This window comes from Danio rerio, chromosome 5 (genome assembly GCF_052040795.2).
Source record: "Danio rerio strain M-AB ecotype USA chromosome 5, GRCz13ab, whole genome shotgun sequence".
Lineage (NCBI taxonomy): Eukaryota > Metazoa > Chordata > Actinopteri > Cypriniformes > Danionidae > Danio > Danio rerio.
In genome coordinates this window covers 38,292,440-38,302,654 of record NC_141025.1, presented here as the reverse complement: position 1 = coordinate 38,302,654, position 10,215 = coordinate 38,292,440, and the positions used below count along the sequence as shown (strand labels likewise).

Sequence of the window (10,215 nt, the reverse complement as noted above, 5' to 3'; positions counted from 1 at the left end):
ACTGACTACTCCAAGAATGCCATTCATGGGTTTATCTCCTTTAGAAGTGTAAACAAAGCTTCCTGGAGACTATTCAAACATTGAGGGTGGTGGTCTGCTCAAATTAAAATAGTGAGTGTTTTGGGTGTGGCTGTAGCTGTCAGACAGAGCTAGAGGGTGTTTATTCAGTGTCAAATCATTATGTATGATGTGTTACACGAGAAAATAAATTCAGGGTATGTTTACATAACAAAGTACATAAAATTTGAAGAGTACCTCTTTTGCATCTTGAGTATTTTCGTATACAGATAACAATGCTAGCATAACAGTCCCTGTTGTCATGGACTTAAATAACTAAAAACACACTATTTTGCATATCAGTGTTGTAGATGGCCTAACAATATACAGGAGATGTGTTAATTCAGTCTCTCTTGTTGTTGTGCTGTGATCTTGATCAGCTCTTTAGTTCCTTACAGTTCAATAATTGTAGTGGGCCAAGCATTTTCTAGAGATTTTCAATAAAGTTGAGGTCAGGATTCAGGACTGGTCATTTCTTTATTTTAGCTGTGTTTTCAGCTGTACTGAACAGTTTTACTTGTTTTTGAAGAGGTCTCATTTTCCTGCATGTAAATCGCTGGCTGATTGGGCAATAGACACTTCCATAAAATGAAAGTTGAACCAGTTTTCTATCTAGTAAACATGCTCCTCACCAAATGTCAGTCTGGCCTTATGATGCCTTGTGCTGATAAAAGTCATTGGGACTTCAGGCTAAATTCTCTGAAACATGGACCCGTTGTATGCTTAGAGACATATCTTTACCCCGTGCAGAGCCCTTAACCTGATTTCAGTCCAAGTAGAACATGTACCTGGATTAACATCTGTGTTGATCCTGAAACAGCATTTCAATCAGTCGATCGAAATATTAAGGGATATGTTTACCATTTATGTTAAGTTTAGGCTTACAATTTATGCACTTCTACATTATTGTTTTCTAGCTATTATTCCCCTCTGATTTTGGAAATAATTTACAGTTATGGAAGGGTGTAGGGGTAGGAAATAGGTATGGATTACATTTTCGAAAAAAAAAAAGAAGATGTTTCAGGATCAAGATGTTAATCTAGTATTGTACTAGGTAAATATCATGACGTGCATTGAGAGGTGAAGTGGTGAGCTGATTCCCTATTGAGCTACATTTGCCCCCTCATAAATTTGTATTTCAATAACTACCAGCTTTTTGGGGGACTTGAATAAGTCAGAAACACTGTGAAGATGCAATCTTCTAGAAATTGCTGATATGGAAGAACCAGTTTTTCTCATGGCATAAAGGTTTGTCCATTTCACCTTCCACCGGAAAACCCGATGTCGGAGGGTTTCAGTAACTTCAGAATGGCTCACTATCTTGGAAATTCAGTGAAAACTGGAAAGTTTGGCTGCCAGATCAATATCATGAGTCAGATATTCTTTAACTTTTACTCCAATAAAAAAACAAAAAAAATTTGACACCACCATATGAAGAAAATGTTTGTGTGTGTATATATATATATATATATATATATATATATATATATATATATATATATATATATATATATATATATATAAATAATTAAATAGTTTTTAAAACTTTGCTTCAGAATATAAATAACTCATAAAATGTTCTTTAAAAAGCAGCTATATTAGCCCTGGTTGAATAACTTTAAATAGGACTGAACAGTGACCTTGGAAAAAAAAAAGCAAGTTGGGGGTTATTTTAATTAATTAATTAATTGATTATTTTGATCTCCAGTGAGAATTTACATTTATGCATTTAGCAGACACTTTTTATCCAAAGCAACTTACACTCGTGAACACACACCCGGAGCAGTGGGCTGTCTGGGGAGCAGATGGGAATTTGGTGCCTTGCTCAAGGGACTAACCTCAGCCCTGGTATTGAGGTGGATATTTATTCACCTGCTGATGCCTGGACTGAAATCTGTGACCTTTAGATCCCAAGCCGAACTCTCTTACCATTAGGCCATTTTTTTCTTTATGTAATGGCTTTCTGTGCCTCTACACTAGTCTTTGAAGTTTTGGCTATGTATGTACTACAGATGTGGATTCTCTTTATCTGAATCTGTAGCTGTACGGAGTTGCCTTGTGCAGTATTTCTTTATTTTAGTGAAACTTGATGATGGCAGAACCAACAAGTACATTCTCAATAAAATCACACTTTTGATTATAATATATTCTCAAAAACGATTTGTCACCACAGTCAGTTTAATGCTTTTAATGCATTTCTTACAACTACGTGAAAGACTTCCTGATGAGTATTTCCGTGAATGAAGAGAAGGTCAAACAATGTTTGTCTCCACTAGCCTTAGTATATTCTACTCAACATAATGATCACATCACTGTCAGTGTATCTGTGAGTTTGTGTATCTTTGGCTCTGCTTCCAGCAATGACGTGCTGTTTTAGCCCTCAGTTGGATAGAGTAAATATCTGCTGAAGATGTTTCTGCCCCACATGTCTCCGCACACTTTTCTGCCAGACATGAGCTGTGCATAAGCCTGCTCTCAGGGTCTGAGATTGAACAGGACAGTTTGTGTGGCGCTGTCTTCTGCATCTTCCCTGTTGTCCTCCCATGTGCTGGCTTTTGAGCAGCCCTGCCTCACTAGTGCCACCCGCTGGTACAAACGCTGCCTTTCAGAGCTCTTGTGTACACAGTCAGACTGGAGGAGAAGATGCCCGCAAATGGAGCCGTGAGGATACCTGAGTGACAGAAATATACTATTATGCATGCATTTATAAATATTTTTTTATAAGTGTTTATGAGACAGAGAGAGAGAGAGAGAGAGAGAGAGAGAGAGATTCTTTATAAATTAAATTACCAAATTAGTTATTTTTGTGTGTGCTGTTTATTTTAAATGTAATTCTAATTCGAGCCTTAGTTTTTACATTTATATTAAAATGTTGTTGTTTTTTTCGCTCCATATTAAAAAACAATTGTATATTAGAATATTTCATAAAAAATTAATATATGTAAATATATATTTTTTTATCTTTGTCACCAATTCTGTTCATGATATCTATGGACAGAGTTTCTATGCGCAACCGTGGGCTGGTGGGGGTCCAGTTTGGGGACCACAGGATTTAATTTCTGTTATTTGCAGATGATGTTGTTCTGCTGGCTTCATCGAACATGGACCTTCCGCAAACCGCCTTCTGGGGCGGTTTGCTCCCGAGTGTGATGCAGCTGTGATGAGAATCAGCACCTCCAAGCCCAAGGTCATGGTGCTGCACCTAAAAAAGGTGGTTTGCCATAAAAGTCCTTACCCCAGGTGGAGGAGTTCAAGTATCTTGGGTTATTGTTCATAAGTAAGGGGAGGATTGAGCTGAAGGTGAGATTGATTGATGAAGCTGCAGCAGTAATGCAGTCGAACCGGTCCACTGTGGTAAAGAAGGAGCTGAGCCGAAAGGCCATGCTCTAGATTTACTGGTCAATTTATGTTCCTATTCTCACCTATGGTCACAAGCTTTGGGTCATGACCGAAAGGACAAGATCTCAGATACAAGTGGCTGAAATTAGTTCCTTTGCAGGTTGGCAGGGCGCACCCTTATAGATAGGGTGAGGAGCTCTGTCACCTGTGAGGAGTGAGCCGCTGCTCCTTCACATAGAGAGAAGTCAGTTGTGGTGGCTCGGGCATCTGTTTCGGATGCCTCCTGGACGTCTACTTAGGGAGGTGTTCCAGGCATGTTCACCGGGAGGCCTCGGGGAAGACCCAGGACACACTGGAAGGACTTTGTCTCTTGGCTGGCCTGGGAATGCCTCGGGGTGCCCGAAGGAGCTAGAGCAAGTGTCTAGGGAGAGGGAAGTGTGGGGTTCTCTCCTGAGACTGCTTCCCTCACGACCCGGCCCCGGAAAAGGCGATGAAAATAAATGAATGAATAAATTTTTGTTAGAATTTTACAACATTTATTTTATTAGCATATTAATATTTAAATTTTCTTCTAATGTTGCTACGTTATTAGACTTTTTAATGTACTAATTTAAATATATTTTTGCTGCAATTTCATAAAAGTGTTTTTTGTGTGTGTATATATAATTTTTTTTCAATTTTGCAATAATTTTTCTTTAATTATTGGTTTATTCATAGTGTCTAGTTTTACTCTGATTTAAGACATTGTTTTACTTATATTTATTTGTGTATTTTATTAATTTTATTGTAATATTATTTTATCATAAGATCATTTTCGTTAAGTTTAAATTTTTCTATATATTTATGTTATTTATCGTAATTTTTGTTTATTTAAATTTTCTTTAAATCCTGTGCTGCTGTTTATTTTTTATTTGTTTAGATGTGTTTTGTATTGCTGTTTTAACAACAAACGAACTACAGTATATGGATGCAGTATATAATATGTTAACAATCCTTCCAGAAGATGGATGAAGCTTTGTTGACAGACTTTGAGAGTGAAAGACAGGACGAAGTGTTGTGTACAGAGAGCAGGGTTGTATGCATTGCCGTGGTTGAGTGTGGTATTGGTATAGGGAATGGGCACATCACAAGTAAAGGGCCCAAAACATCCAGACATCTGAGCCATAGTTGTGGTAAATGCCACCGCCCTGCCAGCTGCAGTAGCCAACAAAGAGAAGCACATGTGTCTTAAAATAAGAATCAATGTATCAGAGAAACAAAAGGCGTTCTTCAGAAACAGTGCATTGACTCGTGGTTTTGTCAATGAGCTCCTAAAGGTCTAACAGTGAATTCCAGACACTCATAAAGCGCTTGAATGTTTCCTTTTCCAGCCAGTCCATCTCTGCAGTGGCACAGCAGCAGCTCTTCTGACTGTATGAGCACTTGCAGTCCCAGCCTCCACATGGCAGAGAGCCCTGCCATGCGTCTGAAACAGGGGGAGAGAGGTGATAGGTCAGACGAGACAGTCTGAGAGACAAATCAAACATTGAGAGTCCCAAACGCACCTACTGCTGCTTGCAGTTCTGGAGAAATACAGACTGTTTCACTGGTGCCAAACAGCACAACCATCACACACACGCTGACGGCAGCGGTGCTGATCTTTACAGCCAGCATGCTTGAAAACACAAACAGATGTAGTTAGGGCTGAACAATATATTGTTTGATCATCATTATCACAATGTGTTTTCTGCAATAGTCACATGGCAGGAATGGATTATTTATTAAAGATTAAAATAGAATGATATTAATAAATATATATATTTTTGTTTTTTAATTCAGTGATGACCGTCTTTAATTTTAATTCTTCAATTTCTGTACTTGAATACTGCTAGACCCCAAAAAAAAAAAAAAAAACATAAAGCACTGTTAATTTATTTATTTTTTGTTACAATTTATGCAGGCGCACCTCATAGAAAAATACTTGATCATCTCAGTCAGTCTAAATGAATGCAATCTTTCCAAATAGAGTTATTTAAAGCATCTAGTGAAATTATATTAATATCGCAATATCGTATCGCAGGAAAACAAAATTTCCTTTTGTCCGATTTTTCCAACATCGTGCATTGTTGTGCTGTTAAAAGATTACTAACATCTAATCATGCATAATATTGTGTTTACATAATATGTGTGTGTATTTAAATATGATGTCTGAGTATATAGTGCCCAGCATAATTGAGTACACCCCATTTTGAAAATGAATATTTTTATCCATTTCTCAGTGAATATAGGCAATATATTTTAGTGCATTGAAACAAAACATTTATTAAACAAATATAATTTAATAATATAATATTTTAGTCACCAAACATATTCAGAAATTTAAAGATAATACAAATTAAATTCAAGCAACATATTGCAACCTCCAAAATTTCAACTAAAGTTTAATTTTTTTTTGCTTCTTTTGATTTTTTTTCTCTTTTTAAATTTGTATTTAATATTTTTATTTGAGATATAATTTTAGGTGTACTAGTTTTTGGACCATTATCGTAAGTTATTTTGTTAGATAAGCTCCAGATTTGGCTTCAGTACTGACTAATCTAATGTACAGTTGAAGTCAGAATTATTAGCCCCCCTTTAAATATTTTTTTCTTTTTCAAATATTTCTCAAATTATGTTTAACAGAGCAAGGACATTTTCACAGTATGTCTGATAATATTTTTTTCTTCTGGAAAAAGTCTTATTTGTTTTATTTCGGCTAGAATAAAAGCAGTTTTTAATTTTTTAAAAGCCATTTTAAGGACAAAATAATCAGCCCCTTTAAGCTACATTTTTTTCCTATAGTCTACAGAACAAACCATCACTATACAATAACTTGCCTAATTACCCTAACCTGCCCAGTTAACCTAATTAACCTGGTTAAGCTTTTAAAATCACTTTAAGCTGTAAAGAAGTGTCTTGATAAATATCTAGTAAAATTTTATTTACTGTCATCATGGCAAAGATAAAATAAATCAGTTATTAGAGATGAGTTATTAAAACTATTATGTTTAGAAATGTGTTACAATATTCTCTCTATTAAACACAAATTGGAGAAAAAATAAACAGGGGTGCTAATAATTCTGACTTAAACTGTATATGCACAAATTTAATATTGTATAGCTTTCTATTAAAAATATAAATTTAAATAATAGATTTGTGAGGGGTGTACTTATATATGCCAAGCTCTGTATATATAAACACATACACACTTGCATGCATATGTGTGTATATAGTTAAAAACATTTTTATTGTTATTTTTAATACATGTGTATATGTGTTTTTATATAAACAGAACAAACACAGTACAAACGAAATTATTATGTAAATGCAAACTTTGGTTTCGTATGTGATTTGATCAAGGTTAATTATTGACCAGCGTTACAGATATGCAAATACAAGATGCTGTTAAGTCAGAGTTGTTGTTAATACAGGATGTGAATTTCTTCCTCTTTTGTGAAATTACAGTTCATATTTTCACAGCACCATAAATATCAATGTTAAATGCTTGACTGAAAATCGACCACACTGACCAAAAAAAAAAAAACAATTTCACAGATGTTAGTGCTTTCAATTTAGAGCAATGCTGAGTTTACAGATATTTGAATTAATCAGAACAAAGGAATTTGCCAAAAATGGGAAAACTGTTAGTGATTCAGTTGAATTCAAACAGTTTTATTTGTTTGCATTCGAATGTTTACCGCATTTCCTCACATACTGTATAAATAATATCATGCATATAAATAATAACAAGATACTTCTAGGCCTTTATAAAGTTTTCCTTTAGTATTTAATATTTGTTTCTGCATGATTTAGATCTGCAAGAGCACAGATCTTGCTAATTGATATATTTTTATTTTATCTAATGGAGAACACTGCTGCAGTTCTAACTATAACAAACATCACAAAAACAAAATTCATGATTTTTTAAATATGGTGCTCCTTATGATGATCTAATCGTGCCCTAAATGGCTTGAGCAATCTTAGCAACCCACAAAATGTCTTACTAGCAGGGTGCAAATTACAGGGGGGTTTAGGTGGGATTGAACCCCTAATAATGCTTGATCCCCCCCGGAAGGACATGAGAACAACATGTATGGGGGTCAGTCCTCTAAATAGTAAGCAGTTTGCTCTGATCTGCATCTTAAATACTAATATTACTAATTAAATAATTCATTCTTTTTGTTGTCGGCTTAGTCCCTTTATTAATCCGGGGTCGCCACATCGGAATGAACCACCAATTTATCTAGCACGTTTTTTTTTTTTTTTATGCAGCAGATGCCCTTCCAGCCGCAACCCATCTCTGGGAAACATCCACACACATTCATTCATTCTCACACACACACACACACACACACACACACACACACACACACACTCACACTCACACTCATATACTATGGACAATTTAGCCTACTCAATTTACCTGTGCTGCATGTCTTGGGGGAAACCGGAGCACCCGGAGAAAACCCACGCAAACGCAGGGAGAACATGCAAACTCCACACAGAAATGCCAACGGAGCCGAGGCTCCAACCAGCGACCCAGTGCTTTCGCCTAACAGCAAGAAGGTTGCTATCTACTGCGCCACTGCTTCGCCTAATTAAACAATAGTTAATATAAATATACAGTTTACCACCCCTATAAGGGATTATACCATTGTGAATGCATAATTATGTCAATTAATGTAAGCTGTTAGACACGGTAAGTGTTCACAAAACCCTTTTCTTGTAAAATAGGTCTTTGTTTCTACATATAACCTAAAAGTAAAGTCAAATCATATGCATTGTTTGCATAGTTTGACCTACAGTAACGTGCTAATGGCTATTTACAGGATATTGTATGTAGGTCAGAATACACAAACTGTCTCACAAAACACTGAAAAATTTTATGTTTATTTAGTCATTCATTTTCTTTATGGCTTAGTCCCTTTATTAATCTGGGATTGCCACAGTGGAATGAATCACCAACTTATCCAGTATATGTTTTACGCAGCGGATGCCCTTCCAGCTGCAACCAGTTACTGGGAAACATCCATATACACGCATTCACACTCATACACCACAGACAATTTTTGCTTATTCAATGCGCATGTCTTTTAATTGTAGGGGAAACCGGAGCACCCGGAGGAAACCCGCTCTAACATGGGGAGAACATGCAAACTCCACACAGAAATGCCAGTCGAGGCTTGAACCAGCAGCGTTTTTGCTGTAAGGTGATTGTGCTACCCACTGCGCCACGTTGAGGCCAAATTAAATATATTACATTAATAAAATATATGACATTTAAATTGATTCACTGAAGCATGTATTACACACAAAAAAAAAAATATTACAGAAAAAGTGACTCCCCTGATCGTCAATGTATAATTCACACCCTGCTTACTTTTCCCACATTTTAATCAGCAATCAGAGTAAATATGTGAACGTTTAAGGAATGGCACTTTTCAGCTAAATATTTTTTTTTTTATATATAAAAAATATTTTGAGCTATACAGTATGAATCAATATAGAGAGAGTATAAGATCCTCTTTCAAAACAACCAACACATGAGCTGAAACTGAAACGATGTGCTTTAAATGGTAATTCAATACCTTTTATTAAATTGAGATCTACACATTTTTTTTCTCTGCCCTTCCAAGCTTTTTTGTTTATAGAAATAATCTATTTTCTAAACGGCATATGCACATGTTCTCACCTTTTTCGTGACCTAATGTAACCCCTCTTTCCAGTAACAGCAGCTTTGTTGTTTTGACGGCATTTGGGCTTCTTTAAATCTTCTGTCCGGTTCACAGCATTGACACTCTTTACAGTCAATCTTTGTTGATCATAAGTAGATTTTTCCTCAGTGACTGAGCAATAATTAATTGTTCCTGCTTGTATTTTTTTTATCAGTGATGTCCCACCCTGATGACCATCAAATACTGTGTTGTGCACATCCTATAGTTGCTCTAATCTAAAATCCCAAGACACTGGCGAAAACTCTCAGATGTCCTTCTCTGAACTGCTCAATTTCAGCGCTTAATAAAGCGATAATGACAGAAAGTCTGTGAAACAAGAGTATCAGTGGCTCTGGTTGCAGATGTGTTTGTGTTTGTGATGAATTGGCTAATATTATCAGTTATGAGTGGATTAACGGCCTTATTAGGATTGCTTTGTCCTTTAGAGAGATTGAGGATAGCACATGTTTGTGTGTTGTGTTCGGTTTAATGTGGCTCATCCAGGTGATGTAATCCTCAAACCTCATGCATAATATTAAAAATATAAATCACTCCAAAGTTTGCTACAGAATGCTGGCAGAATTAAATGTGAGTAACTGTCTGGCAGATTGAATGTTTGTTCAGACAGATGATTTCTCTAAGAACTGTTAGGGTTTCAAAATAAAACAGTTGCCGATACCTTATTTATGCTCTTAACATTCATTCATTAATTCATTCATTTTCTTTTCAGCTTAGTCCCTTTATTAATCTGGGGTTGCCACAGCAGAATGAGCCGCCAACTTATTCAGCACATGTTTTATGCAGCGGATGCCCTTCCAACTGCAACCCATCACTGGGAAACATCCATACACACACATACACTACACACTCTCTACACAGAAATGCCAACTGACCCAGCTGAGGCTCGAACCAGTGACCTTCTTGCTGTGAGGCAATCGTACTACCCACTGTGCCGCTCTAACCGTTAATAATGTAAATAATTATTAAAACTACTGCATACTAAGCGACTTTTATTGACGTGTAGTTAGAGTCAATATTGTGTACAGTACACGTAAAGAAAAATACTGGCATTAGTATAATAATTAGG

The 10,215-nt window shown here is 36.1% G+C and overlaps 1 protein-coding gene and 1 pseudogene across 2 annotated transcripts in view; one reads left to right on the top strand and one right to left on the bottom strand.

Annotated features, from left to right (window-relative positions):
- ftr84 (finTRIM family, member 84) overlaps positions 1-10,215 on the top strand; it is a 60,178-nt gene that overhangs the window by 13,473 nt on the left and 36,490 nt on the right. The window lies entirely within an intron of this gene.
- LOC137490143 (uncharacterized) lies at positions 2,325-5,060 on the bottom strand (annotated as a pseudogene).